Consider the following 20,881-nt stretch of genomic DNA (forward strand, 5'->3'; position numbering starts at 1 on the left):
GTCCCATATACCCAGTCAGACCCACTATACCAAACGGAAAAGGAGTTGAGGTCCGGACCGGGTGGGTAACCCCCTTGTTATAGACCCGATTTTCGGGGCTTCAAAACCTACATATGACAAGGAATTGTATGCATTGGTGTAAAGTGTGAAAAAATGGAAACACTACTTGATGGGTAAGGAAACAATCATTCACACTGATCATCAACCATTGCAATACTTGCAATCTCAATCAAAGTTGCAACAATCAAGGCACTTTCGATGGATGGGTTTTCTTCAACAATTCCACTTGGTAATCAGGTATAAGAAAGGTATCTACAATAAAGTTGTTGATATGCTTTCTAGGCCTATTGTTAGTGCAACTACTTTACTCAAGCATAATTCTATTTTACATGAAAGTTATATTGAGCAATATGCATTAGATAATGACTTTTAAGATGTTTATGCAAGCTTGAGTCAAGGTAACCAAGTAGAGGAATTGGATTATCATTTGCATGTTAACTTGTTGTACCATCTTTGCAAGCTTTGTATTCCACAGTGATAAAAAGTTAACATCATAAGAGTGGCACATACTTCTCTTATTTCTGGTCATTTCGGTGTAAGCAAGACAGTAGCACATCTACGGAGGTATTGTTATTGGCCTCGTATGCTTGAAACTGTATCTCGTTTTATTAAGTGATGTTCATTATGTGTAATTAGTAAGCCTATCAATGGGAAGTTAGGATTGTACACACCACTTTTGGTTCCTTCACGACCATGGGAGAGTGTTTCTATGGATTTTTTAGGAGGTCTTTCATTGTCAAAAATAGGTCATGATTATTTGTATGTAGTTGTGGATAGCTTCAGAAAAATGTGTATTTTGATGCCATGTGTTGGTGCACTAAGATGTCTTTTTACAGGCAATACTAATCCCTACATTAATTGTCAACCCAAGGTAAGTCTTTTTATCTCAAGAGTGTCAGCACAATATATGCAATGAATTCAAAGGTTATCTAATGGTAAATCGTTGCAATCACTAATAACTATCTCTTCAACTCAATCCACACAATTCTGAAAGAAATAACTTTGAAAGAACTCTTAACACACTCTGCAATTATGTTTAACTTATTCTGAAATCAAATGAATTTGAATGCGAATGCAAAGAATCATGCTTGGCAACCTTCAAATAGAATTAAGACTAACTCACTCAATCAAGAAAGAGAACTATAACAACTGAACAACAATGATAATCTATAGCAAATTCGAATTGAACAACAAATCCAATTGAACGGCAAATCCTAATTGAACGGAAATCTCAATTGAACGGCAAATGATAATTAAACGACAATCTCAATTGAATGGCAATATCATAATTAAATGGAAATCTGAATTGAACGGCAATATGATAATTAAACAACAAGCAAGCATATAACGATAAATGATCTCTAAGCAGCAATTGATCTATGTAAGCAAATCATGGAAATCGATTAATGTTATCTCTAAGATCTATGGTAACATCACTCAGAATGAACAACAATCTACTACTAAAACTAACATAACCAATCCAATCAAAGCGTTACTCAGATATATCACACGGCTAAATCTAAATCTAAATGAACAACAGTATGAATCGGAATCGTCAATCTTCACAATAAGCGAAATGATATCAATTGAACATTAACAATCAATAAAGACTAAGTAAAAATATTATAACACAAGAAAGAAGTAGAACTTCTCTTGACCGGGCCCAGAGTCGCCAGAAGTCTCCGCTAAGAAATACTCAAAATATAAGTATGGATCAAACGCAGTCTTTCTTCATTAATATAAGTAACAAGATTACATCATCACTAAGATAACAATATTATATGTCTCAAAAAGAATAATTACAAATTATGAAAGTTTGAACTCTGAACTCTTTTGCCTTTTGGCCTTATATATAACATTAAAAGAGTAAACTAGATAAAAGTGAATCCTCATGATCAGGGGATCTTGAGGATTTCGCTATACATAATCTAATCTTGTCATGAAATAGCATCAGTCTGCCTGGTCTCTCACTGTCTTGCCTGCCTCAGACACTGTCTTTTCCTTTTATGGCCTGGTGCTGCTCTGTCGATTGAACGACTATTGACCAATCCGCGTCTTCTACACACAAGGATAGTAAAAAGTTAGTTTCTCGTGCTAGATTTATCTAATTTGTTACCAAGTACTTTTATCCAACTTTAGTTGTTATTTCCTTTATTTTGATCCATAAACAGAGATAACCATGTAAGGATAAATGTTGAAATAAGCTATTTACAAAGAGAAAACATACCTTTTTCCTGACCCAACATACTCCCCAGCTTACCTTGTTGCATGTCCTCATGCAATTAAATAATTGATGTGTAGCTGAGTTAGGGAGTAGGCCAGATATACCTCCTCCTTATAATTTCTGAAGCCATTTTTCTTCTTTAGTATAGCGAAAGCCTAGGTAATGTCTTGATCCTTCAAGGTGTAGTCACAACGATACTTATCTGGAGGATACCATATGATTGGAGTCCTATACCGACATCCTATCCATTTAGGCCCCATGGTTAAAACCATGTTACTGTACTTGTAGAAACGAGAGGAGGCAACTTTAAAGTTCCGGTATCCAAATGGTTCTCGATTTCTAACAGTAATGCTAGAGACCTCCCACCTTTGTCTGGCTGCAGACAAGGCTTCCTCCTTAATCTCTTGGAAGTACTCCTTTCCGGCTTGTATAATATTTGTGTGAAATGGGCCCATTTGGCCCACAACACTGACTCACTTCATGAACTGCTTATGTCTGACAGAGAGATGCAAGGGTTTGGTTGGTTCCCCTCTCACCCATAGGTCAATCCCTTCTTCATGCCTCCTAAAAATACTGTGAGCCTTGGCCCACTTGAGTTGATTAGTAGCAAAATAGAGAAATTCTTGGAGTTGTACATCCCCTATAAAGAGCCCAAGGTTGTTGTCCCTGATGCCTTCTAGAAAGATTGTGCATATAAATTTCACAGAGGAGGCATTGTACATGTTCTCTAAAGCATTTGACAAAATCCGGGGTAGTCTTGATTTCCACAGGCTTTCCAGCCTTAGCAGCTTTGATTTTCAGCAGGAGGAACCTTTCCATGAGGAATAGGGCATAATTTGTAGCAGGGTCTCTGCATGACAGAGTGTCTGAATAAAGAGAGAAAATAGTGTCCAACTACTCTTTAGCCTTCTGTAATTTGTCCCGTGATTTCTCAACCTTTTTATGTTTAGCCTTGTACTGAGAAAAGGTCTCATCTTCAGTTACGGTTAGTGCCTCAAATTTCTTCCTCAACTCTTGATGTTCATGCAGGGGCACTACCTTTTATTTGTACTGGGCTAATTCCTACTGAACCTTCAGTAGTTCATTCTGAAGTCTGCTAATAAACGCCTCCCTTACTAGGGGAATATAAGCAGGTGTCTCCTCTGTTTGGGTTTCTCCATCCTGGGTCTCCATGGGATCGGTCTGAACAGTAGCTTCAGCTGCCTCTTGAATCATGCAATGATCAATTTGAATGTCCTCTTCAGCATCTGTTTGAACAACAGTATCCATGGTGGGGTAGTCCAGAAAACACAGGGGTCTTCAATGTGCATTTCAGTGTCTTTTACAAGACATGGCTCTCTATGAGTTCCCTTTGGGCAAGCCAAAAGATCCTCGGTTTGGGTTTCAACATCCTTTCCAAAACAATCTTCTGTCTGCATGCCTGTGGTCTCTTTTTCTACTTTCAAATTCCTGGCTCTAATGGCTTCTTTTAACCACTGCCTTAGCTGCCCAATTATTCTCTTTTGTTTTCTATACTTCTTAAGCATTTTTCTGAGCCTATCCTTGTAGGACTTCTTTATTACAGGACTTCCAACTGGTGGTGGGTTGCATTGTCCTCTGGTTCCTGTACAAGTGGTATTGTGTCAGCATCAGGGAGGGTTCCAACTAGAACTGTATCTCCCGATGGAGCTTCACCTTCTAGCTCCTCTTTGTCATGGATTTATTTTTCAAGAGATCCCAATACAATGGTATCTCCTGAACAATTTTCGTTCTCCTGGTTTTCTTCTAGGTAGGCCTCGTCCTCAGGGGACTTAGAAATAATAGTGTTACCTGGTTGATTTACATCTCCCAGGGTTTCATCTGCAGGATCTTTTTCAGCTGGGGGGTCCACTGGACCGATGTCTACTATCTGATTTTCTTCTCTAATGAATTCCTCTTCATGTACCTCCGCTTCAAGGGGTTTTTCCACAGAAGGGATTGGTTCCCTCTGTTCTTCCACAGAATCAATGAATGGCAAGGTTTTCTCATGACCAGGGCTGTCAGCAGGGGTAGACTGGTTGGGGGTACAATTTATTCTTCAACATTCCCGAATTTTTCTCTACCCTCGCCAAATATTCCCATGTTTTCCAATACCCTGGCCACTTCCTCCTCATAGTCTTGCAAAGGGGAATTTTGCAGACTTGGAGGTGGTGTGCGGGATGGTCCAGCCTCATCTGCTTGACTTAGGATACGTTGTTGGGCTCTCACTCGCACAGAGCGCCTATGTTTTGCTGGGTTCAGGGGCACAGAGGAATTCTTTCTTTTCAGTGTCCTTCTCGGACCTAGGGTTCTTGGCCCTTGTTGCTCTGTTACTGTGTTTTCTGGGGGTGGAGCCAAAGTAGGATTTACAACATTGTCCCAGGTTAACTACTATTGGGCCAGTCCATTCATGATAATCAATTTAATCAATCCATGATGACTGATTACTTTGTGTGGGTCCTTAGTTGTCCTAACTCGACGGGCGACATCATGTAATAGGGAATTCAAATAAAATAGCATATTAACTGAAATTTTCTATTTTAAAATAGCTAGAAGTTTCAGTTGGCGGGGCTTTACCACATCGTGTCAACCATCGCAGGTAATGTACCTTTGCACGATGACAGCCAATTCTTGCCACGACTGCCTTAACGTCGAAGGATGAATCCCTTTTCCTATCCGCACCAGTTGCTCACCTGGATCCTGGAATACTTCAACCGCATTGTGTAGAAGGACATGCTTTTCTGTCCATTTGGTTCCCTCAGCCGGAAGTCCAGTGACTTTGGCTATGACCGCTTCCGAGACCATTATACTTCTTCCTCTTACCATTGTGCTGTCGTTCTACAAATTCTGCAGAAATTCCAACGTCAGCTCCTCATGAAATCCCTGCAATCTATTCAGATATTGCAGCCATCCTGCGCGCTTGAGAATTGCACGGGCTTGATCCAATACCATAAGCACTGGAGGTTCATTCCAGATATCTCTTCCTCCCATGGCTGTTGTACCTGTGACTGGTTCACTTGTATGCAATTGTTTTACACTTCTACAATTTAGAACAACAGCAGAGAACGTTACAACAATTAACAGAGAAATGATGATGTTTTGAGAATTAATATCATATTTAGTTAAGTCATTTGTCCCATCAACCACACTTAATGCAGGATCATGAGTCTGCATGCCAACCATAATGGTTGTCATCCTTTCCCCAATAAAAAATACTTTCTAATTATTACGCATTCATAATCATCATGTAGTCCTTACCCGGAAGTTAATTCAAATGATTATCACACAATTATCCATAATTGTCACACATGTTGTGCATACACAGGCCATCCCCCCTTTGACGAGAAAAGGGCGTCCACGTCCTTTAACCACGTGAAAAGCAATGACAATCCATAAATGCCGACACCCAATCCAAAAAACAGTGTGCTAAACGGTAAGGCAATTAAAGCAATACACGTCATCGGATGTGAAATGGCTGAAAAAAAAATTAAAACAGAGATTTTAATTCATTATGGCAAAATATTTTCACCATAAGCGGTATTAATAACAAAGGCATAATCGGCGGTATGTATTAATGACGGCGGTAAATTGATTGGACTATTAGAATATAATGAGTATATGGAAGAAAATTAAGCAACTCAAATTTGATAATCATATAGTATATGAAAAAAGAAAATGGCTCTGAAGTCGCCGGGTCAGGTTAGCGCACGCGAAGGGTTTGGTTAGGGTTTCAACTGAGCTTGAAGCTGCAGTAACCGCGCTTGGGTCTCCGTTTCGCTCCCGCCGCTACTGCAGACTCCGCGCTCCCTCCTCCGTTACAATGCCGCTGTAGACTTCGAAGCTCCGCGCTGAGGACTCCTTCGCCGTGACCTCCGTGACTTCCGTTTTCTTACCTGTGACGGTTCACTCTTTTAACCTGGCACGGTCCGTTAGCTGTAACTGCAACCTGTCTTTTTCCCCGGGATTCTCTACTCCATAAGGTGTCCGCCGTCCCGAGGTGCAGCTGGCCATGGAGGACTTGGAGGCCGTAGATTATTCCGCCGACCCATTGGAAGGGGTCTCCATCTGGCGCACTCCATATGCCACATCAGAAGGTATGTTTAATCCTGATTTTTCCGGAAATTTCTCACAGTTTTCCCTCGGTGAATCGTCTAGGGCTCAGCCTGTGGTCCTCCCGGATGAACCCCCTACATGGCCTGCCCTCTCCACGCCGCCTCACTCTCCGGAAACCCTCGGTTTTGTCTCCGGTTGCTTAAACCCTAACCCTGGGTTGGTTCCCCCGGAATCTAGCTCTTTTTCTCGACCGCCGTTTAACCCTCCTCTGCCCTCATCCTCCGCCGGACTCGCAGTTTCCCTTGGTCACCACTCTGGCAGTTTCAATGCCGTACCCCCGCTTTCGGGCCCCCCTTTTGCACCCGGTTCTGGCATTCCTATCACTCACCAGTTCGCGGCCCCTCTGAATGTTACCGCCCCGCCTTCGGGACAGCCACTGAACCCTCCACCTGCTCGCGGCCCTAAGCGGAAGTATAAGTGTTTCAAGTCCAAGGAAGACGATATTTTTCTCAGACTCGAAGAGGACATTCGGTGGGGAGAATCGATGGACTTTGCAGATCGAGTCTTGGTCGGCCGCATCAGGGGACGCAGCTACATGGCGGCACAATTGAAAACCTGGGCAACTGATGTATGGGGGCAACATTTGGTGAACATCCCTCATGTGCAGACATTCGTGCGGGGATGGTTCGCACTGAGGTTTGCGCATGCCGACCACACAAACTGGGTCTTGTCCTCCTACTGGCATTTTGAACACGCCCTTGTGCTCCTCAAGAGATGGACACCCTTATTCGACCCTGAGACGGAGCAGATAGGCATTGGACCAGTTTGGATTCGGCTTCCAGGGTTACCTCTTCAATACTGGTCCGAGGATATATTCAAACGTATTGGAAATGCACTTGGCACATTCATGGGCTATGATAAATCTTATCACCAGACTGGCATGATGGCTTATGCTAGAATCTTAGTCAACATGGATACCAGAGGCGGGCTATATGAGCACATTACTATTCAGTGGAGAGACTCTGCTCGCAGACAGATCATCGATTATGAGGGCATTCCCTACCGATGCCGCAGGTGCCACAAAGTAGGGCATCTCTATAAGGACTGCCCTCTCCTCCGAAAAGGGGCTAGGAAAGGCAATGAAGCTGGAGTCGACTCTCCCCTGGACACCTCCCCTATTCAGCAACCCATTCAGCATTCGGGGCCTCAACTGCAAGCACAAGAAGGAGCTGTCCCACAGAACTCTCCTGCGGCCGCTGATACTGTCTCTGCCCCTGAGGCACCTCCATCTTCATCAGCACCTGTTCATACAGCACAGCCGGAGGAAGTTGCGAACTCGGGTATGTCTTCATCTCCCCCTTCTTTGATATCTCATGCATCCTCTTACTTGCGACTCTCTCATTATCTCATCCCGATTCGCGACTCTCTCCCTCTCACTCTCCCCTTACTTGCTCCCTCCCGCTCCCTCTGCCTTTGGCCCCCCCTCTATTGATCACATCGACTCTTGCTTCCCTCTCTATCCGATCAACTCAGTCATCTCCTCGGTACGCTCTGCGATCTTGGATGAGGGACAAGGGCCCTGATGCGGTTGGTCTTGACTCTATGAGCATCCCCTCCTCACTAAAGACCTCCCGAGGTCGACCCTCCCGTATCACAAAAGCTAGGCATACTGCCGACGAAGAGGTTGCCCTTGGGCGACAACAGACTATTTTTGGGGCGCTTAGAGCAAAGGATGGCCCTCTCTCCCTTCCCCCATGAAAGTTTTATCTTTTAATTGCCGAGGTTTTGCTAGTTCACCAAAAAAACTAGCGCTCAAGAGGCTGCTTACATCGACTCAACTTGACATTATTTTCCTGCAAGAGACCCTATGCTTGGCTGAACCCCTCACACTCACCCTCTCCTCTTGGCTCCCTAACTGGACCTTCCACGCCCTGGATGCAGCTGGGCGATCTGGAGGATTGGCTATTGGGGTCTCAAACAGGGTTGTGGATATTCGGAACCTCTGGGGAGGGAGGGGATTCATAGGTCTTGACATATTTGTCCACTCTATTGAAAGAGACATTCACATCTTCAACATCTACGGCCCTTGCACTGATCGTGTCAACTATTGGAGATCATTAATGGCATCTGAACTTCTACAAGCTGATAACATCATATTGGGAGGGGATTTGAATTTTTCCTTGGGTTTCTGTGAATCATGGGGGCATATGGCTCAGGTCGACTCCCTCTCTGAAACCCTCTCCACCTTATTAGAGGATCATAAATGGGTGGACATCCCTTCTGCTCGTTTACAATTCACCTGGTCAAATAATAGGAGTGGGGAGCAGAGTTTAGCCAGGAGACTCGATCGTTTTCTTATCAAGGAAACTCTGTACAACAGCCTCCCCAGAATACGACAATGGGTCGGATCAGGTGGCATGTCCGATCACAGACCTATCTTCCTGGAGGCTGAGGACCTTAATCACAAAATCAAAAGCCCCTTCAAATTTAACGCCTCTTGGCTCCAGGACCCTTCGTATCTTCAGCTGGTCCATAATTTCTGGCAGAACAATCCCATCAGGGAAGAGGAGGAACTAGCAGCAGGTTTTGTCAGAAAGCTCAGGGAACTCAAACAAATCACCAAAACCTGGGCCCACCAGAAGCGAATCCAAGATAACTTCACTCTGAAAGAGGCAGAACAGGTTATTGCGGATTTTGAAAATGCATCCTCTGGGACTTTCCCCTCACAGGAGAGGAAAGAACAGTACGCTTCACTCATTGCTAAGCGCACTCAAATTCTGAAAGAAAGGGAAGAAAGTTGGAGGCTGAGGAGCAGGGCTATCTGGCTCACTGAGGGAGACAATAACTCAAAATTCTATCACAAATTTGCCAATGGACGCAAAGCCATCAATACGATTTGGGAGCTTAAGGATAACCATGGCCATACTGTTACATCTCAACCGAACCTGGCAAGATTGGCCACTGAACACTTTCGAGGTATATACTCTGCTCCTGGGGATATAAATATTTTGGAAATCATGAGAGTTGCGGAACTCTTTCCCAGATATGTTGAACAAGATGAGATGGACGAGCTACAGAAGGAAGTAACCATGGAGGAATTGGAAGCCACACTCAAATGGTTTAAGAAAGATAAGAGCCCGGGCCCAGATGGCTGGACCATTGAATTCTACATTGCTTTTTTAGACATCTTGGGGAATGACCTTCTGAAGATTGTGGAGGATAGTAGGCGACGAGGCAGGATATCCGCAGCCATCAAGACCACCTTCATCGCCCTTATCCCTAAATCCAATGATCCGTCCTCCTTCGATGATTTCCGGCCCATCTCACTCTGTAACTGCCTCTATAAAATCATTGCCAAGATTATCGCTAACCGCCTCAAGCCCATCCTCTCGCAACACATTTCCCCTGAACAATTCGCTTTCTTACATCACAGAAAAATCCATGAAGCCATCGCCACTGCTGAAGAGCTCATGCACACCCTGCAGATCAAAAAACAAAAAGGAATGATCCTTAAAGTGGATCTCTCAAAGGCATTTGACAGAGTAAACTGGCTGTATTTGAGGCTGCTATTAACTCATCTTGGCTTCCCCTATGACTTCATCAAATGGACAATGAGCTGCATCACCGATGTATACTACAGTGTTTTACTCAACGGGCAAGCCACCCCTTTCTTCACTTCTGAGAGAGGACTTAGACAAGGATGTCCCCTCTCGCCTTTACTATTCCTGCTAATCATGGAAGGTTTAAGCAGAATTATCACATCAGCCAGGGATAGACATCAATTAACAGGCATCAAAATGGTGGATAATTTCTTCCTCACACACCTGTTATTCGTTGATGATATCTTGATCTTCCTAAACTGCAGCATTGGCGATTCCACAACGCTTCATAACTCTTTCCTTCTATTTCAGCAAGCTACGGGAATGAAGATTAATGAAAACAAATCCACGATCACCATGGTGGGCTGCTCCATTAAGGAATCTACCTATATCACTCAGCGTTTTCCCTTTGTTCTTTTGAATCTGAAGGATGGGATAAAGTACCTTGGATTCAGACTAAAGCCATCCGGCTACAAGATTGCAGATTGGTTATGGCTAATTGCTAAAGTGGAAAAGAGGCTACAAGTATGGTACCACCGATACCTCTCACGAGCAGGCAGATTAGTACTCATCAAAGCTGTTATTGAAGCCACGCCAGTCTACTGGATGGCCCTAGCCTGGATTCCTAAAGGCATTCTGAATAGGCTTCAAAGCATATGCTGCAGATTCCTTTGGAAAGGAAATCAACAGGGGAGACTATTTGCTTGGGTCAAATGGGATACCATTGCCAAGCCTAAGCGTTGGGGCGGATGGGGCATCAAGAGATTGGATTCCTTCTCCAAAGCTCTAGCTGCAAAGCTTGGCTGGAGGCTACTTACCTCAGATGGCCTCTGGTCACAGGTTGCATACGCTAAATATATCAAGCCCCAGTCCGTATTGGATTGGATCTGTACTCATCACGGCACCAATCATCAAATCTCAAATATCTGGAAAGTTGTCATGGGTACCTTACCTCTTCTGCGTGATGGCATCACCTGGCGCATAAAGGAAGGCAACGCGGTGCGCATTGGGCTGGACCCATGGGTGGGATGTGGAAATGCCCACAGATTACCTGCTGATTTAATTCGACACCTTCAGGGCAGAGGTATTACACACATCAAGCATATTAGAGACAATGCAAATTCTACGTTCCTTCAACAAGCTTGGTTGACCGCTCAAGCTCTGGAAGTACCTGCACAATGGACAAACGAATGGACGGAGTACACATGCGCACTATCTCAAGCACATATTAGGCTCACTGATGGTCCGGATGAGATCATATGGGCTTTTGCCAAGCATGGTGTTTATACACCTAAGCATGGATATCTAAAGCTCATGGAACCTTATAGGCCCCCGGAAATTCAACCCACCTGGAAGGCTCTCTGGAAACTAAAATCAGCCCCCCGGACGAGACTGCTGATGTGGAACATCCTTAACGATAAAATTCCCACTGGCTCCAATCTCATGAAGCGGTCCTTTTATGGACCCTTCCGATGTCACCTCTGTCATAACGCAGAGGAAAGCACCGAGCACTTATTCCTTTCTTGCAGCTCTTCACAGCATTTCTGGAAATCACTCACTTCGCAGATCCCGCTATTAAAAGACTGGAATGGCAACAACCTCATGGAAGCCTGGAATGCATGGTGTCAAAATCACTCTGGGAAGGCTATTAACGTGCCACTTCTGGCATGTTGGGCCATTTGGATCGCTCGGAATCAGTCTATCTTTAAGCTTAAAGCCCCTCTTTGGCCTGCTATCATTCTCCACATGGTAGCAGACTACAATATGCTACCTGAAGAGGATCCCCCAACCCCGCCCCGCATTCTCAGACCTGTACCCATTGATACATCCAAACCTTGGGTGTTCTTTGATGGCTCGGCTCAAGATGCGGGCTATGGGGGAGGAGCTATCCTCCACCTAAATGAGAGGCATTGTTTTAAGCTTCAAATCAACCTTGGAAGAGGCACTAATAATTTTGCTGAGCTATGCACCGCCAAACACATCATCCATTTTGCCCTTCATAAGCAATGCAGACACCTACAGCTATTTGGAGACTCTAAAATTGTTTGTAATTGGCTGAATGATGCATCCCATTGTTATGCATTTTCTTTGAGGCATATACTTGATGAAGCAAAGAGATTAACTGCTGGTTTTGAATCCTTTGTCTGCCAACATGTTTACAGGGAGCATAACACCGTCGCCGACCAGCTCTCCAAAGAGGCCACGCATAGAGATGGAGAAGACTGGTTGATTCAGGAGGAGATCGATGGCACATACTACCAGCATTACCACAGACCTTTTGACGACCACTTCGACGCTGGGCTATGAAGTCCACATTATACCAGAACAGTTTTTGTTTATAGTATGTACATAGATACTGTCTAGATATGTTTACAGCACACTTTAATTTTGCTTATACACAGTATATATATTGCTCTCTGCGAAGAGCACAGTCAAATTTTGATCTCTGATAAACTTAACAGTTTTTATTATTTTGGAAATGCTCCCTGCGTGGAGACATCATGGACTGCTCTACAGTTATTTTTTGAATCTCTGATAGGCAATGCTGCCTTCATATGAATATGCTACGGCATCTGCAAAATGTAATTTCTTAACTCATAATAGAAATTACGACTTTTTCCCAGGGGAAAAAAATAATAATGAGTATATAACATAAGTTACCATGAAGGTCGGCTTGTAAGAGTGTTGTTCAAATGGAAAATTCCCTTTAGAAACAACACATAGATGGTAAGAGCTAGAGAGCATTTGGCAGTGTAAGATGATACTCCAATACCACAAGCAGAGCCGTTGCTTCCAGCAAGCGTTCATAGCCTCGATAGGGTTGCTTTTTAACCCCACAAATGAGCCAGAGTCCTCCTTTTAGTATGTATATGGTTCTTCTTTTCTTGTCATAAAGAGACCACTATGTTGGCATGGTGACTAGATGACCATAGTGCCATTCACCAGGATAGAACAAAGTGATCAGGTTGGCTCATGATGAGACCCCCTGTCCTTCTGACAATTTTAAGCATCAAGAAGGTCATTACCTTGGTTTGGTGGCCAAATTGGAATGTCACCTGTTACATCCTTATGATCATGGTAGGCTAGCTCGAGATGAGACCCCCTATCCTCTTTAAGACAATGTTGGATGCATTTTCATATCTCATTATTTCCATTTTTATTTTTATTGTAAAAAGAGGGAGGCTCATTTTCTCCTTAAGAGTCAGGGATGGTGTAAGAAGTACAAAGATGCCAATGAAATTTTATACTCTTATCCCCATATCATCATGTCAATGAGATTTATCCATTTGAAAGTGTAAACATAAGCCAGCATGGTTTGAAAATAATGAATCATTTTATGATGTGCCCAAAGAAGAGATGTTCAGCCAGTCATTATAAAGATACACCGTATCAGCTTTTGAATAAAGATAACCATCAAAAGGAGAAGAATTTTCTCTCGGAGTGACGGGAGCGGGAGAAGCGTAGCGGATAGGGTTCCACAACGAGCAGAGGACGATTCAAATGGAGAGCGGCAGGGGAGGGAGCTCGGCTCCCTCCTACAAAGATGCAGTGGCTAGCGGAAGTAAATCTCCAACTGGAAATAGTAAAAGTGATATGAACTACAGAAACAGGGACAAGAAAAAGGAAACGGACAGGTCCAAAACAAAAGAAACTAGCAGCACAACAGACAAAGAGGAAGAAGACAAAAGTCTCGGTTCAAGAGACAAAAAACAAAAAGGACCCTGCAAACCAAAAGCAGAAATCACTCCTCGAGTAATATTAAATGATCCTGCTCTACAGGAGCATAGGGAACATATGGGGACCTATGCCATTATCTGTAAATTCATGGGACTATGGCCCACTGAAAAGGCTTTACAAACGTGGATCAATTATCATTGGAAGCCTAAAGGAATAATTGACCTTCATCTTGGGTCAAGAGGATTCTTCACAGTAGTGTTCTCCAACATCGAAGATAAAGACAGAATATTCAAAGGAGGACCCTATTTTTTTGCTGCAGCAGGCCTCTATATGAGACCTTGGAAAATGAAATTTGTCCCAGAGAGGGAGACTTTCTCTTCGGTTCCTATGTGGGTAAGGCTCTACTCTCTACCTCTTGATTATTGGAAAACTGAATCATTGGCTGCTATTGGAAATAAACTAGGATGCTATGTCAAAGCTTCTGAAGCCACAAGAAGGAAAAAATATACCTCCTTTGCTAGAATCTGTGTGGAAATGGATCTATCAGGAGCTCTTCCGGATGAAGTTATCCTAGAAGTTTTGGATGAGGAGTGGGTGCAGGCGGTAGACTACGAGCATATACCCTTCAGATGCCGAAGATGCCACGAACATGGGCATTTGTTAAGAGACTGCCCTCTCAGCAAAGAAGATAACAAAGAAAAACTTAATACAATGAAGGACACCGAAAGCTTTCAGAAAGTGGCGAGTAGAGGAAGGGGGGGAAAGGGATCAAAACAACAACATACTGAAGGGAAAAAGGGAAGTCAGAATAAGTTTAAAGTGCTAGAAGAGCCTGAAGAAATCACAAGAGAAAATCAAGATCAGGAGGAAGATGCTAAAGAAAAAGAAAAGAAAGAGAACATAAATCACTCTCCAGACTTTGACTCTCAAAAATAAGCCACGAGAAGTGAAACCGACATGGAAATGGACCAGGAAATGATTCAAAGTGAAACAGATCTGGAAGAACACGAACTACAAGAAATCCTCGACAAGGAAAATTTGGATCTGGAAGGATTCCTAATGCAAGGAACCAAAGGAGGAATAGATTCTCTGCCTCAAGACGAATGCAACAGAATACAACAGTTGTTTTTATGGAAAACTCAGGAACAAGGACTGGAGAACGGTAAAAACATCCACAAATAGGAGCATAGAGGGGTGAAAATAATGAAATTAAATCCAGGATTAGCCACTAGAAATCCAGGAAAGAAGAGAGGCAGAAAAAAGCAAAATGAGCTCCTGATGGAGTGTGGAAAGCTAATGATAGATTCAGGTAAGATGAAAGATCTAACCAGTTACTCCTTTACAAATATTTAATTATGAAGTTCATTTCATGGAATATCAGAGGTCTAGGCAATAAAAGAAAACAAAGAATGCTAAGTAACAGAATGAAACTAGCAATGTCGGACATAATTTTCATTCAAGAAACAAAATGCTCCATTCAGAAAATAAAACAAATCCATAACAAATGGCTCAGTAAATTTGAGTTTCTAGAAGTTAAAGCAGAAAACACAGCGGGGGCATTCTTACTCTTTGGAACCCCCAAAAAGTCATCATTGTAGATGCGGAGGCAACGAGAAATTACTTATCAGCTATCATTCAGCCAATGGGGATGTCGGAGACCTTCCTGGTTACGAATGTCTATGGTCCTCAGAGAATAGATGAGAAGCTTAGTTTTCTGAACTCCCTGGTTGATCTCAGAAGTAGACATAAAGAGATCCCTTGGGTCCTTGGAGGAGACTTTAACATGATTAAATCTCTTTCGGAAAAAAAAGGAGGCACCAGAATCCTCAGTAAAGATTCAGTAGGATTCCATTCTTTTACAGAAGACATGAAAATGGTTGACTCTGAAATGCATAATGGTCTTTTCACTTGGAACAACAAAAGAGGAGGTAATGCTTAGGTTGCCTCCAAGTTAGACAGATTTTTGATCTCCGAGAACCTGATGCTCACAAATTCTGAAATATCTACAAGTGTTCTCCCATTTGGAGGCTCTGATCACTGGCCAATTCAATTAGAAATCAAGGGAATTGATGCTCCCAAGAACAAACCCTTCAGATTTGAAAATATCTGGCTCTCCCACCCAGATTTTATCAGCAACATTGAAGAATGGTGGTCCGAAGATCTACAGGTGCAGGGCTCCAAAATGTTTCTCCTCCATAAAAGGCTAAAGCACATAAAAATCAAACTCAAAGAATGGAACAAGAAGGATTTTGGTAACATTTTTGCAAATAAAAAATCTGTCGAGATCAAAATGCAGGAACTAAACCAAGCAATGATCGCAGAAGGTTTTGATAAATCCAAAAATGAGAAAGCTGAAAAACTCAACCTTGATTGGGAGAATTTATACAAACAAGAGGAAACGTTTTGGAGACAAAAGTCCAGAGTCCAATGGCTCAAAGAAGGGGAATGGAACACTAGATTTTTCCACCGTTCCACCATAGCCAATAGAATGGACAATAGAATCTCCTCAATATTGAATGAATATGGGGAGCTTCAAACCACTCACAAGAATATCGAAGCTATGATGGTTCAACATTTCAGAGGCATCACCAATGAAAATAACCTAGACAGAGACAATTACATCAAGGAAATTATAAATAATATTCCCAGGATGGTGTCTAGAGAAGATAAATTTAACCTGAACAAACCAGTAACCGAAGCAAATTTTAGTACGGTGATCAAAGAGATGCAGAATGGCAAAGCTCTTGGTCCAGATGGTTTTAATGTGGACTTTTTCAAAGCCTGCTGGAATATTGTCAAACATGATATTTTGGATGTGGTTGAGGACTCCAGAAGAAGCAGATCCATTCTGAAAGCCCTCAACACCTCCTTCATCTCCCTGATCCCCAAACATGACTCAGCCCTGACCCCTGATAAGTTCAGACCCATTGCTTTATGCAATGTTGTTTACAAAATCATTTCTAAGATCTTGGCCAATAGACTCAAACCTCTTCTGCCTTCTTTGATTTCTAGGGAACAGTCTGGTTATGTGGAAGGAAGGCAAATCCTAGATAATATCATTCAGGCCCACGAGGTTGTTCACTCTCTCACCAGCAAAAAGCAGGCCGGTATGATCATGCAATTAGACATTGCAAAAGTGTATGATAAGGTGAACTGGATTTACATCAAAAAGGTCCTTTCCGCATTTGGGTTTGATCATGACTGGATCAGATGGGTTATGGCTTTGGTTACCTCACCCAGATTTTCAATTCTGGTGAATGGCTCGCCCTCAGAGATCTTCACTCCTTCCAGAGGCCTCAGGCAGGGAGACCCACTCTCTCCCTTTCTTTTCATCCTCATGATGGAAGGATTGGGCCGAACCATTAAAAATGCTAAGGTTTTAGGAAAGATCAAGGGCCTTCAATTAACGAAGAACAGCCAAGCCTTGACTCATCAACAATTTGTGGATGACACCATGTTGCAGGGGATCCCCACAGTCAAGGAAGCTACAGCGTACAAAAAAATCTTAAATGACTTTGCCTCGGCTTCAGGTATGGAAGTCAATCTCTCCAAAACAAAAAAAAAAATTCTTTAACACTAACATTGCTATTCAAAGGAACATCTCCAGAATTTTGGGCTTCCAAAGGGAGGCCCTCCCTTCAAAGTATTTGGGAATCCCCCTTACGGATAAACCAATGCGCAAGAGTATCTGGGAACCGGTGCTCAACAAGATGCAAGACAAGATCAAAAGATGGACTTTTAGAGCGCTGAACCTGGCTGGCAGATTGATTTTGACGAAGGTTGTTCTTCAATCCATCCCTATTTTCTTTTTATCAGCCCTGCCAGCTCCCAAAGGGGTCTTACAGCAACTCAGGAACATTCAAAGAGACTTTCTCTGGGGCAAGGAGGAAACAAGAAAGAAATGGGCCCTTGTTTCTTGGGATAAAGTCTGTAAACCCAAAAGTCATGGAGGCCTAGGCTTAGACGATCAGGAGATTCTAAGTAATGTTTTAGGAGCCAAACTCTGGTGGAGATGGGTTAAAGAACCAGGGGCGCAATGGGCTAAAACCTAGAAAGAAAAATATGCAAGCTCCTGGAAAACGAGTGATCTCATCAGAATGTTAGGGAACATAAAAGGCTCTCACATCTGGAATAAAGCCTGGGATAACAGAAGCCTAGTACAGAACAACAGCTTCTGGGAAATCAGAGCAGGAGAACAAGCTCTTTTCTGGGAAGATAAATGGCAGCAAGAACCGATGTTGTTGAGGGAGGACTTTATGAGCATCAAGCAGGAAACTGATTCCCAGGGACTAATAAGAGTCAGGGATTTCTGGAATCTTCCTCATGTCACTGCGAAATGGAGAAGCTGGAGGAAAATAGAAAGCAGAGGGGACGACCCCATAAAAGCAAAAACAGAAGAACTCATGAAAATTTTAGAACAAAGGAAGATCTTGGTTACAGATGGGCAGGATCAGTTAAGATGGGGACAAAACAAAGAAGGCATCTTTAATATCCAAGAAGCAAAAAGAATTATCCTTAATCTAGATCCCTGCGTTTTGGCAAAGTCCTGGCAAAAACTTTGGAGCCACCAAGGATGGATGAAGATCAAACTGTTTATGTGGTTAGTTCATCACAAGAAAATATTAACTTGGGAAAACATTCAGAAGAGGGGGGTCATGGGGCCCTCTAGATGCCAATTATGTGAGGCTCAAGAGGAGACAATGGAGCATATTCTCAACAACTGTACCTACAGCAACTGGTTATGGGATTCTTTCAACATCATTTTTCAACAGACAGACAGAGACAAAGGTAGCATCATTAATACCCTGAACAAGTGGAGAAAAAACTTTTCAGAGCATGAGATCCTTAATTTGGCCTGGACCTTGACACCAAGCTTCATTATCTGGAATGTCTGGAAGGAAAGGAATAAAAGAATTTTCAAGGATGAAAAAACTACTCCCCTTGGCCTGATGGAATTAATCTTAAAGCAGATTAAGGAGACCGTATCCACCACTGTGCACAGCTATCCCCTGAATCCTCCCACTGCGCTTGAATTGAGAACTCTCAAGCAGCTGGGTATGCATGAGATCATCCTCAAGGGTCTTAGTAAAAAAGAAAGAGTGTTGGAGAGGGAAAAGGAATTCTGGCATCCTCCACCAAAAGGATATCTGAAATGCAACATTGATGGGGCTTCAAAAAGCAACCCGGGGACTGCAGGTTATGGAGGTGTGTTAAGAGATGAAGAAGGAAAAATAATTTTCACTTTCCACTGCCACTTAGGCAAAGCCACCAACAACATGGCTGAATTAATGGCGTTGGAACAATGTCTGGAGCTGCTTAAACTCAATCACAGCTCGAATGTTCTCATCGAAGCAGACTCAAAGATCTCTATAAATGCAGTTAAGAAAATTAGCTATGGTACAACGCCTGAAAGGGTCTCAAAACAATGGAGGCTTATACAAGTGTACCAGAGAATCCAAAATCATCTACAGTGCCTTCGAACAGTTAGCTTCAATAATGTTCAACAGAAGGCCAATAAACTTGCCAATCTACTGGCCAACCAAGGAGTGATTAATTCTGATTGCAAAATTGAAATGAAATGGCAGAAGATGCCTCCAAGCAGGCTAAAAGCTATCTGTGATGCTCAAGCCGCAGAGGACAAGGAAATTTACAATTACTGGGCTCGAGGGGCAGGAAATGATTAATGGTCATCACTATTCCTTCTTTAAGGGAGTGTTCCTCTTCCTTACTGGTTTCTTAAGAGAACCATGGAGGCGGGTACAGTTTCTTAGCAGATGGCGGATCAGAGGTATTTTCACAATGGAGTCTTTGGGTAAAGGGTTGGAAAGGTCTACCGGTGATCCCCAGATTTTCTGGTTCAATGTAGATGTCAGTGGCACTGTTAAGATTGATAGAGTTTCAGGGGCTGCAGGGAGGAGGGTGGCGATTGCTTGGCGCATCGGGGAGAAAAGGGTTGATGCTGTGTATGGCCAGGAGCAGAGGAATACCGGAGATCACAATACCAGAGTTCTTTTACTTCTGTTCCCTTTTCCGCAACCCGAGTGGTTTTCAGGTGATCGCGGCTCCAAAAGGCGGAATGTGGTTTTGCCTGTTCGGGAGCGATCACATTCGCGGAGCTCCACGTGGCAGTGGGGTCGGGAGGAAAACCGCCCTCATCGCGAGTTATCCTCCATGAATGTTGGTCGGTCCGATATTAATATCCACCGTTGGATGGCTCTTTGTGACTCAACGGTTCAGATCAATTGCACAAGTTGGTGGTCCCGGGTGGTACAGGCTAGCAGCTCGTCAGTACGATTTGGATAGCAGCCCATGGTTCATAAGGAAAGGTTTATGGATCGAGATTAATTAGGTTGGTCAGGGGTGGCAGGAAATGTCTTACACGAGAGGTCGTACCAATGTTTAAGAACTCGGGCATTTGTACCATCTTTTCATGTCGACCACTCTGTGTTTTTTAGTTGCCAAGCCCAAACTCATTAATTTTTCTTTTTTGAGAAAGGTATAGTTTGATGGTAGGGTGCAAGGAAAAGTTTTGCTGTAGTTTTTACCCATAGTCATCGACCCTGAAAGTTTTGTTGTATTCTATGTACTTTATTCTTAATTATTGAATTGGAAGGTCTAACTCTTGCATTAGCAAAAAAAAAGATAACCATCAAAAGGCTTCATAGGTCATAATGGTATTGTCATCACTGTTTTTCCTTATATCAGGCACAAATCCATTCAAATGGTGTTTATTCACAATACAAAAGAAAAAAAGAAGAGGCATAATGACCGTCAATCAAAGAATTCATAGTTTATCCTATTTAAAAAGACAAAAAGTGTTGTTCAATGGATTGAACAATAGAAATTAAAAGAAAAGAAGAAAAAACACGCATAAGTGTTGTTCAATCGATTGAACGGAAATCGTTCAATTGTTTGAACAGCAAAAATCACAACCATAAAAGTGTTGTTCAATCGATTGAACAACAATCGTTCAATCATTTGAACAACAATCGTTCCATCGTTTGAACAACAAAAATTGCAAACAAAAAAGTGTTGTTTAATCGATTGAACGACAATCGTTCAATCGTTTGGATAACCAAAAATCGAAAAATTTAAAAGTGTTGTTTAGTCGATTGAACAGCAAAAATGACAAAGAAAAAAGTATTGTTCAATCGATTGAACGACAATTGTTCAATCATTTAAACAACCAAAAATCGCAAAAAAAATAAAAGTGTTGTTTAGTCGATTGAACAACAATCGTTCAATCGTTTGAACAGCAAAACAAAAACCA

General features: G+C 42.7%; 1 pseudogene; it reads right to left on the bottom strand.

The window, feature by feature from the left end:
• LOC149183910 (uncharacterized) overlaps positions 1 to 5,086 on the bottom strand; it is a 28,363-nt pseudogene extending 23,277 nt beyond the window's left edge.
• Between the last annotated feature and the right edge of the window lie 15,795 nt (positions 5,087 to 20,881).

The sequence above is a fragment of the Pinus tabuliformis genome, chromosome 3_2, assembly GCF_031772625.1.
Source record: "Pinus tabuliformis cultivar Carrire ecotype Pingquan chromosome 3_2, CPIR1, whole genome shotgun sequence".
Taxonomy (NCBI): Eukaryota; Viridiplantae; Streptophyta; class Pinopsida; order Pinales; family Pinaceae; genus Pinus; species Pinus tabuliformis.